We start from the raw sequence: 17,214 nt of genomic DNA, 5'->3' as shown, positions 1-17,214 counted from the left end.
GACTCCTTTTGGTTGTGACAGTTTTTCAAGCTTTCCTTACTGTTGATGGCCTTGACAGCTTGGAGGAGTGCTGGTCAGTATTTTGTTGAATGTGTGTCAGTTTGAATTTGACTGAAGTTTTTCTCATGATTAGACTGGGGTTATTGGTTTTAGGGAGGCAGACCGTAGGGGTAGAGTGTTCTTTTCACCACATCCTATCACAGGTGCACATATGACTTAATGTTGCGAATGTTGACGCTTATCACCTGTCTGAGTTATTATTTGTCAAGTTCCTCTACTGTAAACTTTCCTGGTTTTTTCCTTTTTCTTTTTTTATCTCTACCCATACTGTGCTTTTTAGAAGGAAGTCACACTGAAGAAGGAGGGAATTACTCTCTACCTTCTTACAGTTGGAGCACAACATAAATTATTTGCAATTCTTATGCAAGAGTTTTGAGTATTCTTACCTATTTATCAAATATTTCGTTTATATCACCACAGACTCATGGATATTTATTTAATAATTTGGGTTAATAATCCAATACTACTTTATTCATTTTGACCATTAAACTTTTACATAATAGTTTTACCATTCACCAATCTCTGCATGATATATGTGTGTTAGGAACTTACAAAATATTTGTTTTAACTCTATCATTTCTTATTCATTTATACCATGTACCTGTTCACAAAGAAGCATTTTGCCTCCTTATCTAGGGCGACCCGATTCCCTGAAATAAAATTCCTAGAGAGGCAGAGCAGAGTCTGAAATGCAGCTCTTCGGTCACTAATTTTCAGAGTAAGGAGTTGGTGTAGTGTTCTTCTTAATCGGAATTTATTAACCAGTTATGACATGGAAGTCCCTACACATTGTTTCAAATACCCCTCACAAGAGCCATATGAAAAAACTGAGTGCATGGAAGGTTCACTTAATTTACGTGGATTACCAAGAAGTTCAGAGGCCCTAGCGCCATGATGGAAAGACAAGTATGGTGCTACCTGGACCTTCAACCCTACAGCCATGGTATCAGAATCTGTGATCTTAACAGCCTTGTTATACGGCACCCAACACAATCGTAACCCCCTCTTTTTACTTCTTACTGTTCTCCTGAGGCTAATGAAGGATAGCCTTCAGCATCCTTACTTGGGTCTCCTCCAAGGCTCTAATATTTTTCTCTCTTTCGTTATAAATCCCCCGCATTTTCTAAGCATTAAGCTCCATGTAGATCTGCCTCTGCTTACATCTTAAAATATTTGTAGAGTGTTGAATGTTTTATTCCATAAAATTCCAATTTTATTCCATAAAATTATTATTCCCTCTCGTCTTCCCTTCCAGCTTTTATCCATTTAAACTGAAAGAGTGCCACACCTCCTATCTGTCGTTCTCATTTCTCTTCAGCATTTCTCCTTCCCAACACACACAGAATCAATAATTGGCACAGAAGTGGGAGTGTTCCTTTTTTCCATACAAACTAGTTTTGCAGGTTTGGTGGGGCCGGGGCAGAGGGGCGTTACTCCCAATTGCCTTAGCTGTAGATACACAATGCGTGCACATAATCAAATGCACATTGCACCAGACTCTTTGCCCCCAAGTCTGTGTGGTTGTCCCATGTTTTGTTATGAAAGAAAAGAACAACCGAATATTGGCTTATAATAGTTGCCAGCTTTCCTCATTACATAGCTGCTTTGGGTGCACATGCGGGGGCGGCAGGAATGCCTTTGAGAACCACAAAGTAGAAGTATGTTGTTAAGCAACAACAAGGCAACTGAGTGAATGTTAAAGATCTAACTGGCTTTGCGGGTCGGGCAGCCTCCTATCTAGCAAGGAGAGTGCAGCTCGTAACGAATACAGACGATGAAAGGGTTGTAAAGGTAGAGGGGGAACAGAAAAAAGGCCATTACTGGCAAAGAACCCATTGTTTTAGGCAAGGTTGCGCTCTCAAGGAGAACGAGAGGGGCTTATCAGCGAAATTCCTAACACTGACTAGGAGGTTTCCCGTGTTCACTGGTTCAAGATTCCACTTTGGGGCCCTTCAGAATGCCGTTAAAGTAGGCATTAGGTCTTGGTTTACTGACTTGTGGCCTTCGCCCACGCCATGCCAGTTTGGGCCTGTGATTTTCTTTTTAACAATGTTAACACAGCTCCTTGACTTGGGAGAAGAGGGAACATCAGGGAGAATGAGGAAATGGCGAGTCTGGTTCTGTTTCCAAGTGCACAGACCCTGCAGCGTGTCAGTTTGTTCAGAGCTGTTAGAAAGCTCAGGGAGGCCCCGGTGTGTTTGCCAGAGCAGAGGACTGACATGCTGTGTCTGAGTCGAATGCTCTATCATCAGGCAGACGCGAGTTCGCGAAATTAGCTTTTCCTGGAGCTTTACCCACCTCCTGGTATGTTTTGCAGCCTTTTGATAACACGTACATTCAAAGCCTGGGATGGAAAAAATGTTCTCACACAGCTCCAAAAAATTAAAATCCATTCCCTCCCTCTCACAAAAGAGTCTCCTGAAGAGAGAAGCATTAACATAGTGTTCGGACCTTTCCAGACTGCAAGGGGCGGGTGGTATTTAGCAGCAGTGACTGGCAGTTAGGAGAAGGGCTTCGTTCGGCTAAAATTAGGCTTTCCGAATCAGATCTTACAATATGACTAATTTATTTATTCATAGCTTTTGAATTAAAAGATGGTTTAAAAAACCTCAAATCAAATGACTGACTTATTTACTCATACAAATGAATAAATGTTGTACATGAGAAATGTATTGACTCACATCTTTTTCTTATTTTTATATCTTAAATATATACAATTTGGATTTTATGTGTGTAAAGAATATTTGTACAAAATATATTCCTAAAAATATTATTAGATATAATTATGTGAAATGCACACTAAATATATGCATATTTTATGTGTATAATACATATTAAGTACTTATCATATACATTTATTGACTTCTGCATATTTTTGTAGGTTCTTGTCTCCTATCTCTTCATCTTTGAAATGATATAGAAAACTCTTGTGTGAACAAGGGTCAGCAGGACCCCCGGGTGCCACAATAACGAGGACTTCATGCCTGTTGCAGCCAGATATTTAAGTTACCTACAGCCTGGGTACTCCCAAGTGTAGCCTAGCAGCATCCGTGTTACCGAGCTTGTCAGAAATACAAACTCTTGGGCCTGACCCAGACTTACTGAATCACCGGGTTCAGTTAAACAACATCTGGAGATACCCATGCACATTAACAATTGAGAGCAACAATTTATACCACGGCTTCTCAATCTTGGCTGCATTTTAGAATCCCTTGGTGATCTTGTAAAAACTCTGGGTGCCTGCAGGACGAGTACGTCCTGAGGATGTCATGCCCAGCTTGGTGATTGTCGTTAGCAAGACTGTATTGTATACTTGATATTTGCTAAAGATAGTTCTTAATTGTTCTCGTCAAAGCAAAAAATTAGCTCTATGATCATGGTGATGGGTATGTTTATTAGCATGATTGTGGTAAACATTTCAGTGTGTACATATATCAAAACGTTTTGTGTACCTTAAATATATATAATTTTTATTTGTCAATAACACCTCGGTAGAGTTAGGGATAAAAAGACTGATGCTTGACCTTTGGTTGCAGATACTCTGAATTAATTTATCTAGGGGTGTGTTCTGGGTTGATGAGCCTTTGTTAATGCTCTCCCAGGGATTAGTCTAATCTGAAGCCAAATCTAAGAACTTTTGAGCTAGACCTCTTCCTCTTTGTTTCTCAAAGTGTGATCTATGCGCCATCTACCTAAGAATCAACTGGGAGCTCTTTAGACATTCAAAATCTTGGACCCATGAACATTAAATGTGAGTAGCATGGCTCTAGGACTCGTTTAACCTTGTGAGGACCTACCTTATGACTCTTTAGGATTTTCAGATATGCATTTGACTTGGGGGTTATTCCATCTTTGTCACTTTCTATTTGGGGGATAACTGAACTCAGACTTGATATCCTTAATTCTTGTTTCTTGAGCTCGATTTCTTTGCACTTCAAAGGTGTTTCTTACCTCATGAAAAAAAATGAGCCCTGTGTTTCCTTAGTACGTTCTTTGCTTGAGGGTCTTTTAGCTCCAAAGTTCACTGGATTATCCAAGCAGCACAGCAGGACAGATCTCAATTACCAGACAAAATGGTTGGCTAGACATGCTTTTGCAATTTGGGATGCTTTAAGAACTTAAATCAGTACAACGTTCTTCCCCTTTGATGTTAAGGTAATAGATTAACATCCCAGCCAGCTAGCTGCCATTGGTGTAGAAGAAAGTCCATTATAAAGGGCCATATCAACTAGCCCTTGCTTGGCTACTTGCAGTTACATGTCATACACCATTTCTGCTGTAAAAATATAGTAAAATGTGGATTTCTAATTCAAAAATGGTAGACTTGATAAAATTTAGCTTGTTTCCCAACTGCTGATGGATTAGATAGAGAATAGGATTGGTTTAATTTACGAATGATCAAATGTGGCTCTTTTATTTTTCCCAGTGATTGATTCCATCCCGAGTGCCTTGGGTTTATGTGGTAACGGATTGTTCCTTTTAAATGGAAATAGGGAGAATAAGACAACACAACTGTCTAGGTTAGGATTTCCACTGCTCCTTTACCTTCCCCCAAATTTCTGCCAATCGCTCACTCCAGTTGTCATTTAACTTATTTATTGGGATGCATAGGGAATGTGCCCTTGGTTCTTGTGGATTTTCTTCTTACTGCGGATTTCATAGGATAAGGAAGTCCACCTACATACACAGTACACACTGAAGTTTATACTCCAATGAAGATGAATTATGACCTCTGAGTTGTTGCCATTTTCAATCAGAAACACTACACCGTATTGGAAACTGGCCTGATGGTTTAGAAACCTAGGTTCTCTACAAACTGCCTTCATCACCACTGGATCTTTGAACTCAAGGAAGTCATCTGACCTGTTAACTGACATTGCCTATCCTACTTCTGCCAATAGCTGGGTCTTACAGTCTGCGAGAAGACTGTTCACAGCAGGCACATATGTGGATCTTCTTAGACACTGTCCTCTCCTACCTTCCAATACTAAGATGGCACTGAAAGTGATCCGCATATAAATATATATTTGAAAATGTGAGCCACCAATATGTGGCAGCTAATATAATAAGGCTGCTGTTTTTTAATATAATTTCATACTGATAAAGCGATAGATGGGTGTATGTATTTTACAGAAATGGAGGAGAAAATATAGCTACAAAATTAAATATTCACTAATGGGCTTGATCTCCCTGATTCGGAATCACAACTATCCTGATCCTATTCCTAAAATAAAAAACTTGTGTGACACGTTACAAATATTTGGGGAAAATCACTTTCTGGCATCATTTTAACATATGATGTTTTCATTGGAAGTGTTTAAAAATGTGAAATTCTTCACAACTGTCACTGGACATTATATAATGCTCCTATCTATGTATAATACTAGTGCAGGAGGCTGAAGATGGATCAGAAATGACAAGAGAGGTGGTGTTAAGTAGCTTTCTTAGGAATGATTGCCAACAAATACCCTGGAGGTTCAGAGAGATAACATACTGTTTCCCATTAGAACGAGAATACTGATTTTTCGGTTAGGTGCAAAATACCTGTTCACAGCTCATTTTCACTGAAAACTTGTTCATTCTAATTTCCTAATCTAGATATTTTACAGTGTTCACAACAAACCTGGGGGATTTTTACGCTGGTTTCCACAGAGCTTCCGTAGACCTGGAGTCTGAATTCCCATTTATAATAATCAGCCGTTTTTCAGTGAATTCTACAGGGGAGTTTTGAGAACAGTGTGAAACTTCCATTTGAATAATTTGACAAAATGACATTCATAAAAAATAGGTGAATCAAGAACAGTATTGTTGAACAAGAAGGGTTTATGTTTGTTTCTTTTTCATGGAAACTCTTGGGACTGTAATATTCAGGGTTTCCTTCATTTGCAGAATGTACTTGTGGAATTGTTTATTTACTCTCCACCCAATCCATTCCCTAAGGCCATCTTGATTTTATGTACTCTATATCCAAATATAAAATAACGTGGTATGGGTTGGTGATATATACAGTAAAGGAGGGTTTTCTTATTTTCAACCAATATTTCAGGCTCCAACACATTTTCTTTTAATCTGAATTATTTGGTTTGTCATATATATGCATCAGATAATTTACTCTTTGAACATAAAACCCTTGTTTATAACATCCACTCTTTGCTCACCTTAGTGAGGAAGTCAAATTCATGGCAATAATATCAGTATCTATTATGTGGTGACTGGTTTATTTCACGTAGCATAGTGTCCTCAAGGTTCATCCGTGTTGTACCATGAGTCAGAATTTCCTTCCTTCTTATAGCTGAATAAGATTCTCTAAGGGTCTCCCGTGATTTTTAACAAAAAAGGCACATCCTGAGATCAATACTTTACAACAACGTGGTATCAACAGGACTCCACGTGATACAAGGTGTTCCTCAATCAGCTGCCCTTCATGTAACACACCTCCAATGCCCACCCTGTCATTCCCGTGCATGCCACTTCTCTCTACTCTTCCAGTGTTTTTGTCCAAGTCAACTTCTGTCGACTAACACTTTCTTCCAATTTATTTTTTGGCCATTTCATTTGATCCTTTTTGGCCTGCCATGAACCATGGGTAACTCAATCCCTGGAACTCTGCACAGGCTACTCTGTTATTCACATTCCTTCTGCCATAAAAATCATATCTGGTAAGGAGTACTGCAACATGATTTCTCCTGCCTATATGTGAGTCTGGGACAGTGCCACAGAGATCCTGAAGCACGATTGCAGATTTGGAGGATATTAGGTCAAGAGATACAAAATAATCTGTTGGAATTAACCAACAGGAACTTAACACTGCATCTACTTTCTTGGTGTCGTATGCATACTTTTTATCCTTCCCTATAATGACTGAACAAATGGATCCTGAGAAACTATCAATCCATTCTCCTCAACTTCTGGTGTGTTTTATGCATACATACAGTGTTACAGAAATGGAAAACTATGAGAAATGGAAAGTCTGAGAAGAGCATAGAATGGTGGCAGACATAATTTGAGATTTGTTAGGTATACTCTTCATTTTCTCGTTAGGGAAGGAAGAGACCAGAGAGCTGAAACAGCTGGCCATGTTCCTGTGATTCCCAGTAATCCTGTGTGCACATTCCAGTGACTGTTTCCATGCACACGTGTGCTTATGTGCAAGTCTGCTGAGCATGTGGCTCACTTGGTATGTGCCAGAGTGGTGTCTTATTTACAGAAGTACAATCCAAGCACAAAAACTCACTAAAAAGGAATTCCAGGGGTGCCTGGGTGGCTTACTCTGTTAAGCCTCCGACTCTTGATTTTGGCTCCAGCCATGATCTCAGGGTTGTGACATCAAGCCTCATGTAGGGGCTCCATGCCTGGCATGGATCCTACCTAAGATTCTTTCTCTGTCCTCTGTCCCTACCTGCCCCCCTCTAATTAAAAAAAAAAAAAAAAGGAATTCCATTCTTTGTGTCTCTCCACAAATATTAAGAAGAATCCAGTGAATGGAATATTTTTATTTCCTGAATTCTGCCCCATTCCATATGATGGACCCTTTTTTTCACCAACCTTCTCCCAAACCATCCTTTTTTGCTCTTCCATACTATTTGAATGCTGTTGTCTTCTCCCAGCTCATGAATCTACTGAGTCAGAAGAGAAGGACACATTTTTATTAGAATCACCCAGGGCTATTTTTTTTTCTTTTTTGGCTGTTTTACTTGGTTTAGGTCCCTGTACTCTAGCATATAGCTTAAAATCTCATTCCCTAGCAAACTGTCAGAGGCAAAATAAGAAGAGATGAGCTAAATTAAGCAAGTGAATAGTTTCCTGAAAGATGAGCCTGAAGGCTGCCCATGAACAGACCAACACACCAGTAGGGGAAGTCTTGGCTTTCAGGGTCTTTAGTCCTGATGTGAGTGGCAATTTGTCAAGTGCAAGGACCTGAGGCAAGTTCAAGAGTTTTCACAAGATCTGAGGCTTAGAGGGATCACAGATGTCTTAGTGAATTGAATCAGGATTTAAATAGCTTCCTACCAGCTGGAATCACTACCAGGTCACAAGGTCCAGTAGGAAAGGGTCAAAGACGCACTTGAAAACAAGTACAAGATGGCCTGAAACCCAGGAAGAGAACCTTACAGTTCACTGAGAAGTGTCTTTCACCCACCAGGACCTCGGGGACAGAAAAACAGGGGTCCCACAGTAATGCCGGGCAGAGGTTGTCCTGGGGCTGCAGAGAGGAGGGGAGCAAGTCTTGGACAGACACAGAAGCAGTGCCAAGTCCAGTTCACCTCAGAAAAGAAAGGTTATACCTTCGTGTCGAGTCAGAGCAAAGGCGTCCAGGGGCCAGATGGTTGCAAACAGCGCTGACCAAAGCACATTTTAGCTCCCTGTCAGTTGGAGTTAGGATCAGAAACAGAAACAGAATAACAGTGTTATTCTGTAAACATTTTTTTTTTTTTAATTTCTAACTCCCTGTGGAGAATTTCATGTTTGCTGTTAGCTATCTGATAAAAGCTCTGCTTGAACATTTCCGAACTCGTCTACCATCAACTCATTGGAAAGATACCAACTCATGCAAAAGACACCAACGGACTGGAATTGAGTCTACTTTTCCGAGATGAATGCTGATAGGGTGAATATACCATCCTTCCCTCCGGTGGCCCGAAGAGAACTTCAAAAGAAAACAGACTGTGGATCTGTGGCACAGGATAAAAATAGTATCAAGTATTTTATTATTTAATAAGTTGAAGATATGAATTGACCTCATAGAGAGCTGGGTAAGATTTCGGGCTTCATTCCCGGAGAACAGTGTCTGGAAATAAGGAGGTGGTGACCAGGATGTGCCCAGCAGGCTGGGATACACCTCTGGGCTTGGAGTCAATCATGTGGCCAAGGACATAGATACACTTGAACACACTCAGGAGACATTGACTCCATTGGGTATTGGAGTATCTATCTATCTGTGGTGACATTGAAGGCTCTGAGAATCTTGGTCTTGAGAACAAAGTGAGTGGAGGAAATGTGATCCCACAAGAAAGACGCCCCCATATGGGAGAGAATTGTACAACCTGAGGAGCTGAGCCATACTTGAAAGGCAAGGGCCCTGGTCAAGTTGCTTAACTGTTGAAAGGTTGGTTTGTCTCATCAGTTGCAAGGGGAGTAACAAAGCTTACTTTAAATGGGGTTTTATCATCACAAAGGTCATAGGACCTGCCAAGGAAGTTCTGTTTGATCTTTGGATTGGTTCTCTTACACCTGAATTGAGTGAGGACTCTCTCAGTACTCAGTGTCTTCTCTTTATCTCCTTCAAAAAATGACCCAGGGAGGGTTTAACATTGAATCCCCATGATACAGTAGAAGCGCTGGCCTCATACTTATAATGGATCCTCTCCTAGCAGCTCATCCAGTGTAGCCATTAGGATAGATGAAAAGGAGTTCCAGAATCCTACAAACCCTGGTGGAAAATGCCTGTCTAGATTTCTAGTTACAGGGCCCCCTGCCTCTCACATTGAAAAGAGCACTCTAGTCCTGAATCCTGAAATGGAAGGGATAATGCAAGTCCTAATTAGAGCTCTTCCTTTGCTTGCATAGTCAGGGAGAGATAAGGAAAGGTGCCTCAGTGGCAGTATGAGGACAGAAAACCCTGTCCCTTGTCTCCCAGACAATGGTTTTGGTCACTGTACCATCTGCTTCCCTATAGATAGGAGCAAATTAACTTCCAAAACAGTACACCCTGTGGGAAACTGACATGAGGGTCAATAGTATGCATGTATTGACTCAAGGAGTAGTCATGCTGCAGAAAGGGTCGATGCCAGTTTTCTTCCCTTGACATATTTATTAATAATTTAGGCCACGGGGAAAGTAGGGTGCCTTCTGGAATTGATATGAGTTGTAAATTTTTGTATGTCGGCAAGAAAAGTGAAATTAAGCCAAGAGATTAAGATGTTAGATAGTGACATTAAAATAACGTTATATGCCCTTTAGCACAGGGAAATATTGCAAGGTGTGAGGGTAATGAAATACCTATATGTCATTTTTGCTTTTTATTGTGGCTTTTGTTTATGGTTGGTTTACAGTGGTTACGTTTTAATCTTTAAATAAAGATACCCAAAGTCCCCTATCCAAATGAACATTTCCTTTCAAAGTAGTCAACTTCCACCTACTTATTCCAGTAATGTTTAAAATATTTTTTATGGAGTGCCTGCATGGCTCCGTTGGTTAAGCATCTGCCTTCCACTCAGGTCATGATCCCAGGGTCAAATTGGGCTCCCTGTTTATCAGGGAGTCTGCTTCTCTCTCTGCCACCCTGCTCATGCTCTCTCTCTCAAATAAATAATAAAATCTTTAAAAAACATAAATGAAATGTTTTTTAAAATACCTCCTGTGGAGCCTAAGGCGTTTCCTTTAAATATTCTTGCTAACAGCAGATTTTCCCATGGAGTCTAAGCTGACGTTTGTGATAATGCAAAAATAATCTTTATTTAGATAGAAAAAAATATGTGCTTCTATAAAGGATGGGAAAGAATGAGGAAATAATTTACAATGAAAAGGCAAAAGGGTTAGGGCCAAGGCACCTTTCCTTATCTCTCCCTGACTATGCGAGCAAAGGAAGGGCTCTGATTAGGACTTGCAATATCCCTTCCATTTCAGGATTCAGGACCAGAGTGCTCCTTTCAATGGGAGAGGTAGATGACACAAAATATGGCGGTGATCTTGTAAATTGATGCATACACTTCGAAGGTAGGGCAGTACAGTGGGAGAGAGATCAGGATGTGAAGCTGGGCCGCTGCACTCTCATCTAGCTAGATGACTGTACGTTATGTTGAATGCAGAGCAGTTCTAAGGGTGAACATGACCCGGGCCATGTTCGTCACACCTTCATCTGGCATTCTCTAGCAGTGAAATGTCTGTCTTCTGCCTCAGTCAACGGTACTGCCATGCACTAACTCAGTCTCTTTTGATGTATATATAATGTCAGACAGGAACCAAATCTTTCCAGTGTTGTTGTGATTAGCCAATATGTAAAAGAGTGGTAGATGTTCTGGACTGATATGAAGACAGGCAAAGGGTGTCTGATGATCTGTCCATTGTAGGTACTCTCCTGTGTATTTGATGCAAAGAAGAGGAAAAGGGGAGCCTTTAGACCCAACGTCAAGTCAGAGAGACAAATGGAGACTTCCTGGGTTCTTTTTGACACAGTGATGCCACCAGGTCCCAAACCACTAGGAGCTTCTGGGTCAAAGCCAGGTTGAAAGAGCCTTCGTTGATGGTCTTCATGCAGGATGGAAAGAAAGGTGAAACCTGAGCAAGTGTTGAGAGCCATAAGCCATTGTTCCTTCCATTCACTGGTGACTTGTCCCTAAGGGGTCACTCATATGACAGACAGTTGACAAAGTAGAAATCTAAAAAACATATTGAATCTCTGGGTTGATGTATAGATTCCCCGGGTGGGAGGAAATGTGCAAGGCGGTGGTGATCTATAACATATAACTGGGAAAATGAAAATATAAGAATATCTACAGGAAATGTTTAGTCTGGACTGCATAATTTTTTTAAATAAAAGTTCACAGGTTTTGGTATCCTGCAGCTAAATTCATTTCTTGATTGTTCATTTACTCTAATTACTTCACATATTGCAATAAATTTACACGCATATGGTACAAAATTCAAAGGTACTGAGGGGCATATAGGGAAATGTAAGCCTCTGTTATGGATCTTTTTCCTCTGCCACCCAGTTCCACCCCCCGAAACAAGCATGTTGCTGGCATTGTGGAAAATTTACATTTACCTAGTCTTATCCTGTTCAAATCAAATCGGGACAGAATAAGGATACCCATAGAGTCAGCAAGGGAGTCATCAACTTACTATATCCCTTTCTGCTGCTTCACAGATGAGAAGCATAAATGCTGGGGGTGTGGGGGGTGCAGTGAAGAACTTGGAGATGAATATAGATGAAAATCCAGGAAGCCCCCGTGCAGCCCATCATCTCGAGCTGCAAAATTCCTGCAGGGTGTCAGTGTGGAGGATGTGGAATCATCAATCTCATCTCCCAGAGCAAGTGCAAAACCAGTTTTTTAAGGTCATATAAAATATTAACAAGTTAGTGCATACATTTATTTGGTTGATGCAGAATATGAATGACCCACGTCTTTCTTGGTGCTACATTGGAACTCATCTGCGATGCTGCCAAGGGGCTATCACCATAAAAGAAGATTCAGGAAATATACATGAGTTTGTTACGAGACAGGAAAAATTACCGGGCAGTGTCCAGTATCCGAGATTCATCTCAGAAACGTATGTGGGGCAGATGCTGGGCCGCTGTGGGTTGAGGACTCAGAAAAAAGAGCAAGTCATTGACGACTCTGTTAGTGTTTGGCTGTGAAGCAGAAAGACCTAGCTAGAGTACTCGTGTGATCACAGGAGTGTTTTTTGTTTTTTTTTTTTTTAAATAAGCGACTCGAACATCAGCCTTACCTCTTGCTACCAGACAACTTACTGTTGGAGTAGAGTGAGTTTTTGAAAGAGTCACACATGGCCACCTCATCTTCAGTAGACACCCCACTGCCTACAACTATAGTTACCTCTTCCCTTGCCATGATCTGGGTCAGGGATGACTGAGGAAGGGCTAATAATCATAGCTCGTGTTCACTGGATACACCCTGTTGTAGCTCATTTATGCACATTATGCAATGTCATTGTCACAAAAATCCAACTCGGTATTATTAGCTGTACAGCAGGTGCAACAAGGTACGAGTAAACTGAGGTTTAGAGAGAGTAGCCAGTTTTCTGCAGGCCACCAGCCAGTAAGTGCCAAGGGTGTTCTCAGACCATCAGACCCCTGCAGCCTGGTAACAGAAGCCGCCATGCTATTCCCTCGCTCCTGTCTGCAACTCACAACGATGTCAAGAAGTGGGTGAAAGCATGCAGTGTTGGATCATATAGACCAAACCTCTGTAACCATAAATTCCATGAATGTAACAGTTGGGTCTAAGTGTGGTCCTGTGTCTCTGCAGTTCCTTCTCATTAACATATTTCATTGTAAATACAACCAGTCTTACTATCATCAACTGCGGCTCTGCAGATTCCCGTGGTTAGACAGGGTGCAAACAAACTGAAAAGAGCGGAGGCTTATCCAGTGTGTGCTAACTGTGAAGGGCTCAACACAGAGGAATCTGTTCTCCTTGATGCAAGAGGCAGGTGCATAACTCCTAGAGGAAGGGATTGGTCAGTGTGAAGATTGACTTTTATGTGTCAGCACTCTGATGCCCAGAAGACTGGTCAGACTCTGGTGTAGATGTTGCTATTACGGCGGTTTTGCCGATGGGAGTTGTATCAACTGTCAGCTGTCTGTACGGAGATTAGCCTGGATAATATGAGTGGACCTCATCCAATCCTTTGCAGACCTTAAGTGCCAAAAAGTGAGAGTCCCTAGAACAAGAGATTCAGTTTCAAGACTGTCACATAGAAATCCTGAGTTTCCACCCTCCTGGCCTGCCCTACTAATTTCGGCTCCATAGATCATACAAGCCTGTTTCCCAAAGGCACATCTCAATATCTGTGGATACATTGGTTGGAAGCTAGACAGACCTCAAGAACCTTTACAGGCATCTGTCTCTCTACTTATCTACCCACCTGTCATCGTTAGACCTAGCACCTGTCAATCAGTCAATCAATAGATCTATCATCTATTTGTCTATCATCCATCTATCCTATTGATTTTATTTCTCTGGAAAACCCTGACTGAGATACAGTCAGCATGAAGAGGCAGAGGAAGATCAGGGAGAGCTCACAGATGAAACTCCTGTTTCCACAACAGCTTTCTTTCGTTGAATGTGGCTTGATTACTCCTGTCTGGGGCTTCTATTTGGACAAGTTCTCAGTATTTCTTCTTTGATTTCCGCGTGCTCTTCCCTTTCTTTCAGGATTCTCCATCTTCACCATCAAATATTTCTTTTTCTCTACTGGTCTCTTTGCTTTCTTCTTGAAATTTCATCAGTCATTCTACATTCTTTTTTTTTTTCTTTGAGTTTATTTATTTAAGTCATCTCTACACCCAACATGGGGCTCGAGTTCCCAACTCTGAGATCAAGAGTCGCATCCTCTTCTGACTAAGCCAGCCAGGCGCCCTGGTAATTCTACATTCTTTTAATTGCGTCCCCAGACTTGTGCAGTATGCCATCCCTTCAAGAATCACTATGCACCCATCACTTTACTGTACCAGTTAAGGAGCATGGTTTCCTGTGATCTCCAGAGGTGAATGCATGCTTTGGCTCCAGTGGATTCAGGTGATAATTCATGTCCAGTGGTGTTAATTCGTTATGCAGTTCATACCTGAATTTTGCTTTTACGTCAGTCTGGTACCTATCTCTCAGCTACCCAGCCAGGCATGAATGCTGAAGGACTTGCCTTATTTACCACAGCAATACCTAATGATTGTTTTATTATAAATTTCTATTATAAATATCATCTGTACCTTTGGATTACAAACCTAACAGTTAACTCAGAAAGTTAATGTTTACAAAGGTAACATAGCTCTATTATTTTATCAGAGATCACTCAATAAACTTCAATAGAGGTTTCGTGACAGATAAATCTCTTTACAGAAACATGGCTCTTGTAATTTATGATTTCAAAGCAAAAACAACAATTTTAATCTCTACAAATGTCTTATGTTATTTTCATGCGATATTCCATAGCTGAGGAAATCTTTACATTTTTCCTGTCCAGTTAGTGTGTGCACTTGAAGTATTAATGGAAGAAACAGATCCCTAGGAGAGAAAGAACATATATTAAAAAGATGTGTGAATATTTAATACACTTGATCTTAGCCCAAAGGCCGAGAAGCGATGTGAATATTTAATAATAAAGGTAGGAAATATATTACAAAATAAAATAAGAAATTTTGTTTCCTAAAGTGTTCTTTTTCTTTTAAAATCTTCTTTGTAAATTATTTTTCTTGGTTCCCTGTGCTGCTTAAATTTTCTCTGATGTCTTTGCAATGATATTGCTCTGCAGGTTCCTGAATTATGTCGGATCTACAGATCACATGAACATGTAGCTATAGCAACGGACAGGCCAGGTAATGGTTCTGATTTTATATAGATTCATGAGCCCTTAAAATTAGACCTTTTCCATTTTAATGAGAAAAAAAAAAGGAAACATTTCTACCCTTAAGAAGTATATATACTTTATATTTTTACCCTTTACAATCATATGTACAAATGATTGCTTTACAATTAATGCAAGAGGAAGATCCAGTGAATAAAATGTAGATTCTGTTTTGAAAAAGTCACAAGTATAAATTGTACGTTAAAATAGAAGATTTGTTAACCTCACTACTTCACATTAGTGGAAAAAGTCGTTCTAAATTATATTACAATCTGAAGGTCTGTGCAGGTTTACTCCTTTAAAAATTTGTACGATGTATGAAAGACTGCTTTTGCAAAGATAACATTTTGCTAGTCGATGTCTAAATCTCATGAATTCTCAATTAGATCAGCAATAATGAGATGCTATCTTTGGAGAGGAATGTCTTAATTAGTGAGTGCAGCTTAATCCGGTGTTTGTAGACGTAGAAGGTGTTTGTAGAAGCCTTTATATCACGCTTGGAACCTGCGTTTCATCTGATTGCCTGTATCTCTGATGTGCAAGGAGTTCTCCGGGGTGATACAGCAACAGTATGAGACGCTGATGCAAACTTCCGAGGGCATCGAGTATGGTGCATGTTTTCCAAGGTAGTATTTAAAGTAAAAATATTAACAGTAATAAAGTACTCCTGCTGTGACCGACCCATTCTCCTCCTTAAAAATTGCCAACTAAGATAATAGATCATATTGAAGTTTTAAATCCTCTACCTGTTCACGCCACCCTAAATCATTCTCATCACACCCTCCTCTGAATCACGCGTTACTTTTTTTTTTAAGATTTTATTTGCTTATTTGGGAGAGAGAGCGGGATGGTAAAGGTGCAGAGGGAGAGGGAGAAGCAGACTCCACGCTGAGCAGGGAGCCCGATGCGGGGCTCGATCCCAGGACCCTGGGATCATGACCTGAGCCGAAGGCAGATGCTTAACCGACAGAGCCACCCAGGTGCCCCCAAATCATCCATTATTCTTAAGAATCAATATTCACAGCAGAAACTTAAATGTGTACTACAAAGCAAAAGCAGCTACTCTCAAAAGAACTACTTCAACTTAGGATTCCAACTTTGTGACGTTCTGAAAAATGCAAAACAATGCAGATAGTAAAAATATCAGCAGGTGTCAGGGATGAGGAGGGAGCAGAAATACAGCACAGAGAGTTTGGGGGGGGGCATCAGATATACTCTGTATGATATTATAGTGATGCTTATAATCGTTACAAATTTGTCCAGATGCCCTGAACATACAACGCCAAGAGTGAACTCTAAGGTAACCTGTGGATTTGGGGTGATCATGTGTCAGTGAAGATTCATCAGTGGCACAAAATATGTTACTGTGGTGGGGATGGAATATGCACGGGATGGGAGAGGGGGGTCTATGGGGAAATCCCTGTAGTTCGCTCTCCATTTTGTTGCTAACTTAACACTGCTCTTAAAAAATAAGGCCTTAAAAAAAGAAATCAACATTCAATTGTCCTTGCATCCTCATTCCACATATTCCATGGATGCTTCTCAATTCCTGTACCACTGGGTCTCGTTAGTATGACTATCCGTGTGTGGACTCCTCCAAACCTCTTGACGTCTTTCTCCTTCTGTTTGCCACTCAGACCTGAGGATTGTTGGCCTTACGTGGTGGAAAACGGTGCCCACGCAGCTGCAGTTTTATCATTTTATTATAGATAATGTCTGAGGGTCCTTCCAGCCCCAGAGTTCAGTATCTAAATTTTCTCATGGAAAGAACGTAAAAGGAATCTCTGCCCATGAATCCATGAACAGCTTTTCCTGGGTGAAGATAAGCCGGCCCCGTGTCCTTAGAGGACTTACAGATTGAGGGAGCCAGGACTTTCTATAAAAAAGTGAGTAATGCCAGAGAAGAGGCCTGGATTCTCTCGTGGATTCCCTCCTCTCTTTGGGGCCCAGGTTCTACCGCTACTGAGCAATCGTGTCGTGTCACAACAGCCTTTTCTCCATGGAGGAGTCACTGGATCTCATTTGCATGTGTGCTAATTTTGATAAGCCAGTGGCCATTTCCTAGACGAG

Source organism: Leptonychotes weddellii, chromosome X (assembly GCF_054177405.1).
Source record: "Leptonychotes weddellii isolate Sample4059 chromosome X, ASM5417740v2, whole genome shotgun sequence".
Lineage (NCBI taxonomy): Eukaryota > Metazoa > Chordata > Mammalia > Carnivora > Phocidae > Leptonychotes > Leptonychotes weddellii.
The sequence above is the reverse complement of the archived record's forward strand: the minus strand, read 5'-3'. Positions refer to the sequence as shown.